Below are 16,945 nucleotides of genomic sequence, written 5' to 3'. Positions count from 1 at the left end.
AAAAACAGAACGTTCCTAAGCACTGAAGCAAATGCTTATCTTTAAACTGTATCCTTAATTGGACTGGTTAGGAAAGTATCTTTTATTACAAATCTATTGGCTACGAAATGAGCGGGTTCTGCTGTAATGGTTGGTGAAGGCCTGTATAAGATCTCCTTTGGAGAAGCTCAGGGTCTTTACCCAACCTGCTGGACCTGCGCGTCTGTGTAGGCGGTTGGACCCTGGCTAGCCAGTCTTACATTAAACCCTGCTTGCTGTTTGACATCTCTGGAGTCTCTTTGTCATTAAGGGGAGATCTTGATCTGCACCCTAACAACCCCAACTTGCGTAGAGGGTATTGTGGTCTTCTTAGAAGATCAGTTCCTTGAGAGAAGGGTGGAAACTATCCAGGTTAGAAGTGAGTATCTGGAACACTAACTGGTACCCAACTCACATTTGTGGGATTGAAATAAAAATTGAGGAGTGTGACATTAACTTGCAAGTCAAACTTCCACATTAATTCTACAGCCAATAAAAACAACTATGTTCTTTTACCCATAAGATTGGTGTGCAGTGGATGCAAATGGCAAGCAACTGCACAACAAGCAACTCCCTTGGTTTTATACACAGTCTTTTGCTTATATAGGAGGCATCAAAGGACCTTGGGGACTGCCTTTATAGTGGACGTTCATATATTCTTTTTTTTTCCTAATTTGTATAATCTCCTTTCTTTTTTTCTAATTGAATCACTGTGAGAATAGTTACAAAGCTTTTAGGTTTAAGTCTCGATCATACAATGATCAAACACCCATCCCTTCACCAGTTCACATTTTCCACCATGAAGAACCCCAGTATACCCCCAACCCCCACTCCCCCTGTTTGTACTGCAGATGATTTCCACTTTACGCTCTCTTACTTGATTACGTTCAATTTTTCAACAAAAGACCCACCATTATTATTTGGAATTTTCCCCAATAATCAGACCTGCTGTAAAGGCATCATTAGATAATTTGTTTTCTGTTGCTGATAATGAGGAGCATACGAGTTTGGATTTCTGATATTTTAGTAATTAAGTCCGGAGGGATTTCTTCCAGAAGCCACTGGGTTCCGAGATTGGTTTCTGTGCCTCTGGGATCATGGCCATTCTGGAGCATGAGGAGCCATTTGTGGGCAGCAACTTGGGGCTTCATCTGGGCAGGGAGAGTGGCCGGTCCTACCCCCATCCCATGAGGCCCCATGTCTCTCATCACTGCAGGCTCATACCTCAGTCCAACAGGTTCTGAAAGATGGCAGTCACCATGCTGCTGCCGAGGGGAAAAGGTAAAAAGACAATGCCCTTTCCCACCTGGGTTGGCACAAGGCCATAGCTTAGTTCACAGTCCAGAAGCATTTCTGCCAGAAGCTTCTGAGTTCTGAGATTGGTTTGTGTGCCTCTGGGATCACGGCCGTTCTGTAGCCGGAGGAGCCTCATATATTCTTTTAAGATTTTATGGGACATACACTATCTTAGGCTCCAAACAGGCATTTGGGGTGCCTTTGAAAAGCCCCAGGGAATGTGACCAGAGCCTATATCATATCTATCTGTGGATCAAGGAGTATGTGATTTAGCCTCTATTCCAGGCCAAGTATAAGTCCTCTGACTTCCAGGAGATTCTTATCTCTAAGAGGCAGGATTTTACCAAGCTTGATACTGATAAATTTGAAAACATGATGGTTAAAAAGTAATTCAGCTTGGATATCTGTGGAGTCTAATACATTCCCACAATTATAGACCCTTGGACAAATAGCAGGCACTGCATTCCTGAGAACCCCAGAGTTTATCTTCCCTGTTCCTCACCGCTCCTACACCAATAAATCTGGATTCCTATTAAAAAGAAAAAAAACAACCCCCCAAATTTCCACATCAAAGGCACTGCCAGATGATAAAACACACAACATTGTGGGTAATGTTAAGCACTGTGGGTAATATTAAGCACTGTTATGGGAATCCCCCTGTTACAACCTTTTTTAGTCTATGGAGTCCCTTTAAGAAGGGCTCATTTTAGATCACAGCATAAGATTCTTTCCATTTACTGATTGAATTTTGATGTATAGACTTCGGGGCTTCATGAATTATAGAAAAAATTCCATTGTTCTCAAAGACATGTAGTTGGTATTTGAGGATAATTTAGTTGCATAGAATTATATGTGTACCGCAGGATATTAAACCTTCTTGACCCACCCTATGCTAAAAGGAAGCATTCTCAAGATTTTGTGAAAAAACAATAGACATGTCCTAGTAGCTCAGGCCTTCCTACTCCAGATAAAACTACAAAAGCTAAAAATCCTTCCTTTTTCTTTCATTATTAGGGCACTCAGTCCGATTTGGCAAGTGCCCTCTTGAACTGTAAAGGACATTCTAACAGGTATATTGTACACTTTCTTGCAAAGGGATATTTCAGTTCTTCTTCCCTAATTTTCTTTTCTACTGCATTTCCTTGCTTCATTATTTCACATGATCATTTGATCACTTGACATCTCATTACTCATCGAGTTGCTTGAGCAGGTGCCAGTAACGTCTCCATTCATTCCTGTCATGAGCTAGTGTAGCCCAATGGCATCTGCTCATTCTAGGAACACAAAGAGCCTCAAAGTGATCATTCAGGGTCTTGATGAATAAGTCTGACCATCTTTTTTTTTTTTATAATTTATTTATTTATTGAATCACTGTGGGAAAAGTTACAGAGCTTTTGGGTTTAGGTCTCAGTCATGTAGATACCAAACACATTTCCCTTTACCAATACTCATTTTTAACCCCGAACCCCAATAGACCCCCACCTCCCACCCCTCCCAATTCTTGTGAGGCAGATGAGTTCTAGTTAATACTCTATCTACTTTGACTAGATAGATTATTTCGATAGAAGATGCACAATTATTGTTTAGAGTTTACGACCCACCCCCCACAATCAGACATGCTGAAACAGCGTTGTGAAATGATTTGCTTTCTACAACTTGGTTTAAGAATAAAATGATGTCGCACGGCCGCTATTGCGGCCGCGCGGTTTTGAATTTCTGCTATTTTACTTATTGACCCTGGAAGAATTTCTATTAAAAGTTAGCTAGTTAAGAGATTGGTTTCTGTGCCCTGGAGTCGTGGCCATGCCGGAGAGCCGCTCGTGGGGGGCAGCTGGCGACCTCGGTGGGGCGTGGGGGACGGCCCACAAAGTCCCCCTTCCCATGAGGTCCCTGCCGCTCCCGCCAGCCCCGGCTCAAACCTGCTTTCCACAAGGCTCCCGTGCAGCCGCCATCTTTCTTTCCACAGAAGATCTGACCATCTTATAGGTGGGCAGACACACGATCTTTTGACATCCCATGAAATCCGGTTGGTAATGGCTCTAGTCCAGTGGTCATCTCCAAATCTCACTACATGTCCAACCCATCTGATTTTCAACACATTGGCAAATGAGACAGCGTCCCTGATTCTTGACCATTGATTGAGGTAGGAACTCCGGATTCTTTCTCTCACTTGAGTAAAGTGTGATATTCCAAGCAGAGCAATTTCGATTACTCTTCAGGAGACCCTAATAGCGCTCTCATCCTGTTTTCATAGGACCCAGGTCTCTGAGGTGTATGTTAATGCAAGAAGAACAGTGGAATCGAAGAGATGTGCCCTGAAACAGAGTTTCTTCATCCTCTTAGCTCTTGGAGGGGTTCCAAGCCGCTCTCTTCCTCCTGTGCAACTCAGGTGCCAGGTCATTCATCATGTTGACTTCTCAATCTAGGTACATGTAACTGCTGCATTCGGAAATGTTCGTTCCATTGAGAGTGAATGGAACATCAGGAACAAGACCATTTATCATAAACATTGTCTTTGTGAGATTCAGCTGTAGCCTGATCTTTACACACTCACGGTCGAAGTTGGCCAGCATTCATGCAACTTGGCTAATGTTTGGTGTTATTAGAACGATGTCATCAGCGAAGCAGAGGTGGTGTAGTTGCCGACTGTCTATCTTCACTCCCATTCCTTCTCATTCAGTCATCACATGACGTTCTCAAGGGTGACACTGAAGAGTTTTGGTTAAATGGTATCACCCTGCTGAAACCCTCTCTTGACAAGGATGATCACCTCCCTGTAGAATGGTGAGATCCTGGTAGTGAATTCATAATACAGCTCACAAATGATCCTGATGTATTGAGTTTGAATGCCCTGTTTGTCTAGGGCTTCATGACCACTTCAGTATCAACAGAATCAAAGGCCTTCTTTAAATCAATGAACATTAGACAGAGCGGCATTTTGAACTCCTGAGAAACCTCAATGAGCTTGGTTATTGTGTGGATATGGTCGATGGTGCTGAATCCTTTGTGGAACCCAGCTTGCTCGCATGGTTGTCCTTTATCTAGTGTTCTGCCAATCCTATTCAGGATGATTCAGGTGAACAGCTTGTAGACGATGGACAACAGGCAGATTGAGCGATAGTTGCCAATGCCGTGGATGTTTCCTTTCTTGTACTGTAGGTCCTGCTGGTTTTCCATTGGGACAGAACCTTGCATTCAGACAGGTAGCATGTGAAGAGCTGAGCCAGTGTATTGATGAGTACTGATGATAGGTTCTTCAAGTGTTCAGGTGTGACCTTCTCTGGGCCAGGTTCTGTTTATTTCTTGGCCATCAAAGACATCCAAGTAGAAGTCATGGATATTCTTCTCCATTGCCCTGCTGGAAGATGTGTAGATCCATCAGGACGTTGGAGGGCAGTCATCTTGGTCTTGTAGTTGGCAAAGGACAGGTGGGTGTTGCAAATGCTTTCCCAGGCTTCTGCCACATCTTCCAGCACTGCTGTTCTTCTCTTTTGAGGTCTTCCTTTATTGCTTCTCTGCACTGCTTTGCGAGCTTGGATGTTCACTTGTGGTTGCCTGAGGCTTGCCCGAAGCCAGGTTGGCGAATGAGCTCAAGAGTTTTCAAAGACAGGCGTCTTTTTGTGGCTATCTCTCTCTTGGCATTCCTTGCACAATCATGGAAGTGCTGACCCAGCCGATCATATTCTTCATCAATGGTTTTAATGACGACATCTTCTCATGTTGCCGCAACAGTGCCAAAGAGTTCCCAGTTTGTTGTCATTCTGAGAGTTCTCTTCTTAAACTTTGCAGCCCTTTCTCTTGCTCCTTGAAGTAGAATTTTGCACAAATGAGACAGTGGTACATTCCCATTTGGAATTTTAGGACAACAGCAACATCAGTCAGGCAAAACCATTGATTGAGTATGGTTTTTCTACTATCTCTACTACCTAACTGCCGCCACACTCCAGGACACTTTCCAGATGCTCAGGCAGAGAATCACACACTAGTGAAGCCCTACAGAACCAGATAAGTGGAACTCTGTGACCTTGGACTCCATGCTCAATGGGTCCCAGGAACAGAGATCCTCTGCCAGCTCCCACCAATCTCCTGAAGCCCCACCCTACCCTGCCCTGTCTGCTTCTACCAACCTCTGGCGAGCCAGGGATTAGATACAGAAGACCCACCCTACTGGTACCAGATAAATACCTCATTGGCAGACCTCCACTACCTCCACTACCCAGCCACTGCCACACTCCAGGATGCTTTCCGGGCACATCATAAGACACTTAATACCCATCTTCCAAGATTACCGCACCATATTTGATGGGGTTCAAATATGGTTTAAACCATGGGAACACCTGCAAGGGTGATTAGAGGCTGCCCTAAAAGCCTCTATCCCTCTCAGAGAGCTTGGCAAGCTACTGATAATATTCTGCCCACATGGCAGAACATGGCAAGCTATCCGTAGCATATTCGGTATGCCAAAACCAGTAAATACTTGGGTCTCATTCCCCTGACCCTGAAAGAGCTACCAGCTTCATTATTTGTCCTTTAAAAAATTTTATGGGTTTTCTGTGAGATAGACCATTACAAAGCTGTTCATGATTGGATTTAAGTCATACAATGATTCAACAACCATTCTTCCATCAGTGTACATCTCCCAACACCAATATCCCTGGTTTCCCTTCCACCATCCCTCAATCCCTTCCCCGCCAGCCTACTTCTGTGGCAGGCACTTTCCTTCTTTCTCTCTCTCCTTTTATGCATTATGGTTTGCAATCGAGATACTAAATGGTCATTGTGTTTGTTTAGGGCGTTCAGTATTGTTATGGGGAAGGTAAGACTGGAGTAGCTTTTTTAAACTGGGTGGTAGCTTTGGGGTATGAATGTGACTGCTGATGTGTCTGGAAGTGCAGGGAGGTAGGGAGAGGTTGCCCATACCAACCCCGAGAAAACCTGGAGATTTCACTCACAAAACCTGCATACCCAAATTTTCAGCAGATTATATCTTAGTGAGCTCCACCTCCCCCAGATGGTGGAGTTCGACTGGGGGCATGGTGGCAATTCTGGTTTGTGGAAGCAAGCAGCTGCCAGGGGCTCTGCTTGAGCGGGCACCAGGTTGAACCCTTGCCCCTCAGATTTACCCTATCTGTTCAGTCTTGCTTGGGTTAGAGATTAACTGCGGCTTTTGATCTCTTTTGAGATTTAAAGTCTCTAAAGCAAGGCCTGTAGAAGAGCTTACAGGGTGGCACTGAAGTTGGTTTGTGGAGGTGACTGCCAGTGCTACCAGGAGTATAGGGAAGTGGAGGGAGGTAGCCTACCCCAATTTCAAGAAAACCTGGAGATTTCAGTCACAAAACCCCTATATCTGCATTTTCAACAAATTAATAATGATGAGTTCTGTCCTGAGACGTTGGAGTCAGGCAGAGGACATAGTGACAGTTTTGGATTGTGGGAACAAGCGGCTGCCAGGGACTCAGCTTGGACATGCACCAGATTGACCCTTTACCCCTCCACTGATTTACTGTGATCTGTTCAGCCCCGCACAGGTCGAGATTAACTGTGGCTTTTGACCTCTTTCAAGATTTATTTGTGGGTCTCTGAAGCAAGGTTGGTAAATGAGCTTGTATAGCTGAGCCAGAGGTGGGTTGTGGGCATGGCTCCCAAATACTTAACTTTTGGCCATTTAATTTCTCAGAAAACCTGGTCTAGAGTTGTTGGGGTCCAGCCAGAGGTACACTGGCAATTTTTTGGGTATCAGGAAGCCTTAATTTATCAGGCTGCAGATGCACTCGCCTATGGATACCGACTGACCTGTTGGCAGCACCACACACCCTATTTGTTCACTTTTACATATTGTATAAATTTTTATAAACATCCTAAAGTCTTTTCTTAAATAAGTTGGAGTGAATAAAATAAAATAAAATAAAATAAATACAGCAGTATAAAATTATCTGATGGTGTGAGTTTGTAGATGTTTTTCTTTTCTATGCAACAACTGTTCCAGTCTTTCTTGCATTAGGCTTTCTTTCCTAAGATATTTAGGAAGGAAATACACAGAGACACATCTAATGTCATTTGTCTGTTACACCTAATAATGTTACAAGAGAGGGGTTCTGTGAACTGATAAGCTCAGTCAGTTATAAAACTACTCTTCAAAGATAATCTGTTGGTGATGGGCAGGAGAAATAAAAAGGCAAGCCCATTAAAAAAAAACACCCCCCCTGCCCCCAGCATCATGTGTCTGGTGAAACCTGCTAGCTCAGGAGGAGAGAAAGAATAAAGACACACAGTCTGACTCTTGGAACTGCAGGAGAGCATATTCTGAGTAGGATGTAACTCCCCAGACATCTGTTGGTGATATCTACACTCAGACATGCATCATTGGAGAGATCTGTAAATTATACGGGGAACAGTTTAATGATCTACAAAGCAGCACATGCAGCCAGGACAGATAACATCTTTGAAATCAGACAAGAGAATTAATTTAGGTGAGAGAAGAGAGAGAGAGGTGAGGTGGATGAGTGGGTGAAAGGGCTGAACTGCAAGGATGCCTTGGAAATAATGATCTCAAAGGAAAAGGAGTGGAGGGAACCATGCTGTTTTGAGTACTTCAGGGAGGATTAAGCATGTGGCAGGAGGGCTAGTACACCCCCAGGGAAATGGAGAAATCTTTCTAAAAAGGAGGAAAGTGGAAAAGGCCACAGGACCCAACAGCACAGTGCTCGGACCCAAGAAAGCAGTACTAGTGGGGCTCAGCAGTGCCAGGGACCACCAGGGCTGCTTCAGCAAGGAGTGGGGGTGTGGGTGGTGGTTAGGAAAGCACTCAAAGTTCATTCTTTAGCCCCAGACACTGTCATCTACTAGTCATTCAATGAATAATCGGTTAATATTTGGTAAAGTGATTTTTCCTTTTTTATATAAGATATCAGTGTTCTTTAGGGAAGAAGCCTAGTTTAAGGAAATAGCTTGATAAGTGGTGATATAGCTAAGGGCTTTGCATAAGTACTAAACCTGAATTTAGTGGTGGAAAAATGAGTGACAGAAAGGGAGGAAGGAGGGGAATGTATGGAAAATCCACTGACTTATAAATAGTCATAATAGGTGGTGTGGTATGAACAGAGACTCTTCGCTATTATAACGCTTCAATAAAATTATAGTTCTAACATCTTCCTATGTGTATGATTGGGAAGACTATGAGAAATGCAGTTGAAGATTCTGGACTAAGAAAATTCAAAGAAGGTAAAAATCACTTCATTTGATCACTTGACATCCCGCTACTCATAGATTAGCTCGAGCAGGCACCAGTAATGTCTCCATTCTTCCCTGTCGCATGCTAGTGTAGCCCAATGGCATCTACTCGCTCCAGGAACACAAAGAGCCTCAAACTGTTCATCCAGAGTCTTGACGAAGAGGTCTGACCATCTTGTAGGTGAGCGGCTATGCATCCTTTTGACATCCTGTGGAATCCAGGCAGTAACAGGTCTAGTTCAACAGTTGTCTTCAAATTGCATTACATGTCCAGCCCATCTGATTTTTGACTCTGGCAAATGAGACAGCGCCCCTGATTCTTGATCATCAATGGAGGTTGGAACTCCAGATTCCTTCTCTCACTTGAGTGAAGGGTGATACTCCAAGCATAGCCCTTTCAATGTCTCTTTGGGAGACCTGAATAGCATTCTCATCCAGTTTTCATAGTGTTCAGGTCTCTGAGGCATATGTTAGTGCAGGGAGAACAGTGGAGTTGAAGAGATGTGCTCAGAGCCGGAGTTTCTTCATCCTCTTACCTATTTATTTGATGCTCTTGAAGGTGTTCCATGCCACTCTCTTTCTCCTACACAGCTTAGGTGCCGGGTCATTTGTTATGTTGAGTTCTATACCTAAGTACACATAACTGCTACATTTGGAGATATTCATTCCATTGAGAGTGAATGCAACATCAGGAACGAGACTGTTTCTCATAAACATTGTCTTCATGAGATTTAGCTGCAGTCCAACCAGTCCATACTCATGGTTGAAGTCAGCCAGCATTCATGCCGCTTTGCTAATGTTTGGTGTTATTAGAACAACGTCATCAGCAAAGCGGAGGTGGTGTAGTTGCTGACCTTCACTCTCAGTCGTTCCTATTCCAGTCATCACATGATGTTCTCGAGGGTGGCACTGAAGAGTTTCAGTGAAATGGTATCACCCTGCTGAACCCCTCTCTTCAAATCAATGATCACCTCCCTGTAGAATGGTGAGATCCTAGTAGTGAATCCATAATACAGCTCACAGATGATCCTGACATATTGAGTTTGAATGCCCTGTTTGGCTAGGGCCTCGATGACCACTTGAGTCTCAACAGAATCAAAGGCCTTCTTTAAATCAATGAACGTTAGACAGAGTGGCATCTTGAACTCCCGAGAAAGCTCCATGAGCTTGGTTATTGTGTGGATATGGTCGATGGTGCTGAATCCTTTGTGGAACCTGGCTTGCTCGCATGATTGTCTTTCATCTAGTGTTCTGCCAATCCTATTCAGGATGACTTGAGTGAACAGCTTGTAGATGACAGAAAACAGGCAGATTGCCAGATAGTTGCCGATGTTGTGGATGTCTCCCTTCTTGTACAGCAGAACAGTCCTGCTGGTTTTCCACTAAAATGAAACCTTGCATTCAGACAGGTAGTGTGTGAAGAGCCAAGCCAGTATATTGATAAGTACTAATGGCAGATTCTTCAGGTGTTCAGGTGTGACCTTGTCTTGGCCAGGTGCTGTTCACTTCTTTACCAATGAAATGGTGTGTTGGATTTCGAAGGGAGAACATTGGGAATGACATATCCATCCTGCAGAATTTGGTATGTGGGCAGGTGGACATGGCTATCAAAGACATCTGAGTAGAAGTCATGGATAATCTTCTCCATTGCCCTTCTGGAAGATGTGATAGATCCATTAGAACGTCGGAGGACAGTCATCTTGGTCTTGTAGTTGGCAAAGAACAGGCGGGCATTTTGAATACTTTTCCTTGTTTCTGCCACTTCAGCCAGCACTGCTGCTGTTCTCTCTTTGAGGTCTTCCTTTATCACATCTCTACACTGCTTTGTGAGCTTGGATGTTGGCTTGCAGTTGCCTGAGGCTTGCGCCAAGCCATGTTGGCAAATGAGCTCAAGAGTTTCTGAAGACAGGGGTTTGTTTGTGCCGTTCTCACTCTTGGCATTCTTCGTGCAGTCATGGAAGTGCTGAACCAGTTGATTGTATTCCTCGTTGATGTCGTCAACAATGGCATCTTCCCATGTTGCAGCAACAGTGCCAAAGAGCTCCCAGTTGGTGATCATTCTGGGAGTTCTCTTCTTAAACTTTGCAGTCCTTTCTCTCCACTCTGTGAATTTGCATGAAGGAGACAGTGGTCCATTTCTGTTTGGAATTTGGGGACAACAGCAACATCAGTCAGGCAAAACTGTCGATTGAATATGATGCGGTCAATTTCATTGTGGAACTGTCCACCAGGAAACTCCCATGTCCAACGTTTAGATTCAGCCTTCTGGAACTGTGAATTACTATGGATGGTCTTGGTTGACATGTTGAAACCAGACACGATCACAATCACGATTACAATCACGATCATCCTGTTGTTCATCGATTGCCTCGAGCAGGCACCAATAATGTCTCCTTCGCCCTAGCCCTGAGATTTTAAAAAGTGCCATATTCAAGGCTCTTTCAGGGTTGGGAGAATGAGACCCATCATTGTTACTGGCACTTGGCATACTGGGTACACCATGGGGAGTTTGCCAGACTCTGCTGTTTGGGCAGGTTATATTCGGTAGCCTGCCAGGTTGTCCAAAGCAAGAATAAGATAATAAGATGTTGCACAGCCGCAAATGCAGCCACACGCTTCTGGGAGCTGGGTTTTATAGTCTCTGGGTCTTGGCCATTGATGGGATTACATGGTACCGGGGGGGGGGCAGTTGGTAGGTGTAACCCCTGCCTACTGGAAGATGGAGGATCTGGATGGAGGATGCTCAGCCCCGATCCAAACAGGTTTGGAGATCTCAGCCTTGGGTGGGTCCCATATGCCTTTGTTCCTCTGCTGGTACCTTCATGCGTGTGGAGAGTGGTCTCAGCATGGTTGTGGCTGGTTCTGGAGGTCGTTGGCTGCCGGGGCTCTGCTCTGGTCAGGGAGGGAAACTCAACCTGCCCCTTCCAAGGGCTGAGATCTCCAAGCCTGCTTGGATCGGGGCTGATCCAAGATCGGGGCTCCACCCAGATGCTCCGTCTTCCAATAGGCAGGGCTCACACCCACCAACTCCCCCCCACCCCCAAGCCCAGCACCGTGTAATCCCATCAACGGCCAAGACCCAGAGACTATAAAACCCAGCTCCCAGAAGAGAATAGTGCAAAGTCTCCTGCCCCCGTGCCTGGCTTCTCACCGGGGCCTCTTGGGTGGGGGGGAGGGGGTGGAGTTTCCCTCCCTGCCCTGAGCAGAGCCTCAGCAGCTGAAGACCTCCAGAACCAGCCACAACCATGCTGAGACCATTCTCCACATGCATGAATGTACCAGCACAGGAACAAAGGCGTTTGGTTCCCGGGACTGAGATCTCGAACTCAGACAAAGAAGGTAAAAATAAAAACAATAATCAAAATACTGACAAATTTCATAAAAAGAAAAAGTATGTCCTAAGAAGTTGTTTATTATTGTCACTGTCACTGTTCTCCCGTTGTTCATCGATTTCCTCGAGTGGCCCAGTAAGGTCTCCATTGTGACACTTGTTACTATGTTTGGCATATTGAATACATCACAGGTAGCTTGGCAGGCTTTGCTGTGTGGGCGAGATACTTTCAGTAGCTTGCTGTGCTCCCCGAGAGGGGTGGAGGAATCGAACCTGAGTTGGCTGGGTTGGCCGCATGCAAGGCAAATGCCCTACCCACTACGCTATTGCTCTGGCCCATTTATTATTATTATTATTATTATTATTATTATTATTATTGTGATTGGGCATACTCAGTGGCATTCGAGGATTACTCCTGGCTCTGCTTAGGCATCATTACAGACAGTGCTCAGGAATCAAATTTGGGCTAGACATATGCAAGGTAAATCCCTTCATCCTGATACTATCTTCATGGCTCACTCTAAAAAGAAATGTTAAGAGACCTGCTTATCATGTCCAAGAATCTGAGTTCAAGCCCCATCATTGCAAAACTAACCAACAGAAATTATAAGGGGAGATGATAGTTCCAGCCAGTGGAGAAGTTGAAGTTTGGATCTTTAAGGAAAGTTGATTATCAGGTATACAAAGAAAGTAGGAAAAACAGAAGTGTTGAGGAAAGTGAAGAAACAACCACAACTTTGCTTCCTCTACCTGCCCCTTTCTCATTACTTTAGGAACTTCTAGTTGCTAAAGACTGAGAAACGAGAAAAAAATTTGGGTAATTGGACTGGAGAAGGAGATGAAATGAATAAAGGGGACGGTGGGGAGTTGGAACCAATATCATGGTATAGTGAGGATTTCCTGACATAGTTATAGCCATAGTTCCCCAAATCATGAAAAGTATCACCTTTCCTTTTAGAGACAACTCAAGTAATCTACTCAGTTGGGTGGTTGAAAGTTTCATACATAATTGTATCAAAAGAGGGATACAGGGCTGGAGCACAGCAGATTAGGCAAGGTAAGCCTCGGTTATATTCCCACCACTATATATGATCTCCCCAGAACCACTCCAAGAGTGATCCTTGAACACAGAATCAGGAGTAAGCCCTGAGCAACAGTGGGTGGTGTGGCCCCAAACAAATGAGAGTATGAGAGAGAGAGAGAAAGAGAGAGATTATGAATTAAGAGAAGATACAAGACTTCCTGCCAGAAATGCCTTCCTACACATCAACCTTAATTTGGAGAGCTTTTAAAAAATCTAACCCTAGGCAAAGTAAGAAATGACTACTACTAATGGTCTGTGGAGGTCACTTGCAAATTGTCAACACCACAATGAAAACTGTGAGAATGAAAATCCATATTTACAAAATTGTAGTAACGCTCTCCCTCCCACTATGACTATAACAAAAATCTCCAGCAGGTAGAGTGAGCCAAACTCCTGCTAGCTAGTTATTGGCATCCCAAATGACAGCACCTGAAAGTCCCAGAACATTCCCCTCTTGGTGTCCTTTTCTACTTCTATTTCTGTCCAAACAGAGCCCATGATTCCAGTTACAGACTGCTACAGGCACGAAGAGTAGGTGGGAAAATATCTCTTTTTAGTGAAGTAGGGCAGGCGGTGGGGAAATGTTTGGACCACACCCAGTTGTGCTCAGCGGCAACTCCTGGCTCTTTGCCAGATCACTCCTGACAGTGTTTGGGGAACCATATGTGGTATTGATGGGGAGGCTAACTGAGGTTGGTTGCATGCAAGGAAAAAACCTTAACCCTTGCACTATCTCTATGGCAGTCCTCAAATATCTTAATAAAAAACTGTCTGAATTCGGGGCTGGAGCAATAGCACAGCAGGTAGGGCGTTTGCCTTGCACGCAGCCGACCCAGGTTCGATTCCCAGCATCCCATATGGTTCCCTGAGCACCACCAGGGGTAATTCCTGAGTGCAGAACCAGGAGGAACCCCTGTGCATCACTGGATGTGACCAAAAAGCAAAAAAAAAAAAAAGCTGTCTGAATTCTTTGCACGCAGGAGCAGGGAGCTGAAAGGTAAGACCCAGCACCTGATGTCTAGAGAGAAGACCACAGACTCCCTCTCACCATATCAGGGAAAGCAGCTCATGCTCCTCTGCTCCTGCATGAGGAGGAGATCCATTTCTCTGTGGTCCACTTCTCAGGGACTGTGGTCATGCAGTAAGCAGGCTCATTTGAGAGGGGGCTAATCTCCAGACCTGCTCCCTGCCTCAATGTTAATCTCAGAAGTGGCTGAGGTAGTTGCCTTGCATCTCAGACCCATAATTTCCTGCCCACCTCCCTCTGGCTCAGAATTGAACAGCAAAGAGCCTGACTGGGGAGGAGAACGTGGGAGAACCTCTATGATGAAGAAAGATTAGTGGGTGGGGCCAGGCACATGGAACAGGATGAGGAATTTAGAGGTAACGGGGTTGGGGGGGGGGTTCTGTTCCTATTTGTTGTCACCAAAGACAGGACCAAGAAGAAACTCAAAATCATTCATTCATTGTTTCATTTGCCCTCTCATTTGATGAGTTCTTTTTTTTTTTTTTCGGTCACACCGGCGACATACAGGGGTATGCGCTCAGGAATTACTCCTGGCGGTGCTTGGGGAACCATATAGGATGCTGCGAATCAAACTTGGGTCGGCTGCGTGCAAGGCAAATGCCCTATCTGTTGTACTATCGCTTCAAGCCCCCATTTGATAAGTTCTTAAAGCTGGATGATTAGAGATATTGGGCACGGAAAATGACGAGAAAAGAATTTATTCTTGAGGAGTTCATACTGAGAAGCAAAGATTGTTCAACGAACCAAAAGGTGTGCCAAGTGCAATCCATTTATTTATTGATCAACTACCAAGTGGCAGATCCATTTAGGGAGAGTACTCAAAGGAATGGGCTGGAGCGATAGCACAGCGGTAGGGCATTTGCCTTGCATGCAGCCAATATGGCTGACCCAAGTTCAATTCCTCCGCCCCTCTCGGAGAGCCCGGCAAGCTACCGAGAGTATCTCACCTACACGGTAGAGCCTGGCAAGCTACTCGTGATGTATCTGATATGTCAAACACAGTAACAACAAAAGTCTTCAATGGAGACATTACTGGGCCTGCTTGAGCAAACTGATGAACAACGGGAGGACAGTGATTCAAAGGAATGGTGAGTCTAACCTTCCACCTGAATGTGTCCCCTGTCTACTCTTTAAATGCTGAACCCCTTTAGTTGCCAGACAGTTGTTGGCAACTTCCTCTTCCCTCCAGCAGTGACCCACCTTGGAGAATGCAGTTGCGGGCAGCAAGAAGGACAGAGAAGGCCTGGCTGAGCAGTGAGGCTAGGCAAGGCCGCCCCTCTGACCGCGAGGGTGAATTTCTAGTGGGATAAGGAAAAACTGATTTCCATATTAAAAAAAATTAAATTGAATCCCTATGATAGTTAATGGTTGTTTGTGATTGGGTTTCAGTCATAAAATATTGCAACACCCGTCCCTTCACCAGTAAACATTTACCACCACCAATGTCCCCAGTTTCCCTCTCACCCTCCTTACCTGCCCCCCTCACAGTTGACCCAGCCTGCCTCTATGACAGACACTTTTCTTACTATTAGTACTACTCCTGTTACTACTACTACTACTACTACTACTACTACTACTACTACTACTACTATTCTCCCTCTCTCACACTTTTTTTCTCTTTCCTTCTGTGTTTGCCATATTTTTATTCCAAATTTAACAGGGGACTTGGACAAGTTTTATTCCAAGTTGGAACTGTGGAGGGAGCAATGGTAAAAACTAGATTTGCAACACAGTGAAGAAAGCCTTTTTTTGTGATTAAAGAGGCCATTTCATCTCCATGTTAAAATACTGTAGGGGGCACTTTCCAAATGGGTTATGAAGAGCATTTGTATAGGTAGAGGGATCTTCTTTTAAAAAGAGTATGTTTAAGGTTAATTTTTGATATGTCAAATAAAATTAAAACAGTCTTCTAATTGCAGAACTATGTAGGGCATTGCATATGTTAAAGTATACCAGGACTTTCCAAGGATGCAGAAATTTTCAAACTTGCTTGAGTAGGACCTATTGAATTTGGGGAGACTAGTTGGAGGGTGGGGGAGCTTGAGCCATACCCAGTGGTATTCAGAGTTTACTCCTGGATCTGTGCTCAGGGATTACTCCTAGCATTGTTCAGAGAACCATATGCATAGCCAGGTACTGAACTCACATTGGCTGCCTACAAGACTGTCTCTCTGGCCCTGATGAGAGTATGAATGTTTAAAATAAGATAGGTTATAAAATTGAGCTCTCATATTACAGCACTTTTGGGCATATCATTGTTTTCATCCTAAGGTGGAATATATATGCAGATGCTTTTTAGGAAAGAGGCAAACAAAAATCCTGAGACTGTGTGGGACCCAGAAAAGCAGTTATTTGAGGGCAGGGAGTGGGTGACTTTTTCCAGTGGATAATAATGTGAGACAATCAATTCCCTGACTCTGCCCAGAGTCCCCCTCTGAGGAGGGGGTCATCTCTGGGCCTATGTACTAGACCATCAAGCACAGCATACTCTGGAACACCAGCATCATGCCCAGCAGTGCTGGAGGTGGAAAAAACAACCAAGTGGTGATAGAAATTGACTTGGGGTCTTCCCAAAGCAAGGCATACAGTCCAGTTATTTGAGCTATTCTGTCAGCAACCTGGTACCTTCTAAAGGAAAATATTCATGGGATGGTAAGTTTCTGCAATAGAAAAACATCCAGGATTGATTGTCCTAATTTTTGGCTTTGAACTGGTCTGATGAGACTGAATTTTCTGAGAAATTATGGCCCACAATTATCGATTATCCATTGCTTGCTAGGAGCTCTTGCTAGGCCTTGTTCAAAACACTGTAAATGAGTGGGAACACACTTAATTCTCTCAATGACCCTGTGAAGTAGGTACTTGATCCTGGCTTTATGGCCGTGGGAACCAGGGCTCAGAGTGGCTTACAGAATTGGCCCGCCGGTGACTAAGTTTGCATCCATGCTGAGATCTGAGT

At 44.6% G+C, this 16,945-nt stretch overlaps 1 pseudogene; it reads left to right on the top strand.

The window, feature by feature from the left end:
• The first annotated feature begins 501 nt into the window (after window positions 1–501).
• Window positions 502–653, top strand: LOC130026719 (uncharacterized; annotated as a pseudogene).
• Window positions 654–16,945: the final 16,292 nt, after the last annotated feature.

Source organism: Sorex fumeus, unplaced genomic scaffold (assembly GCF_029834395.1).
Source record: "Sorex fumeus unplaced genomic scaffold, SorFum_2.1 ptg000034l, whole genome shotgun sequence".
NCBI classification, from domain to species: Eukaryota; Metazoa; Chordata; class Mammalia; order Eulipotyphla; family Soricidae; genus Sorex; species Sorex fumeus.
The sequence above is the reverse complement of the archived record's forward strand: the minus strand, read 5'-3'. Positions and strand labels throughout refer to the sequence as shown.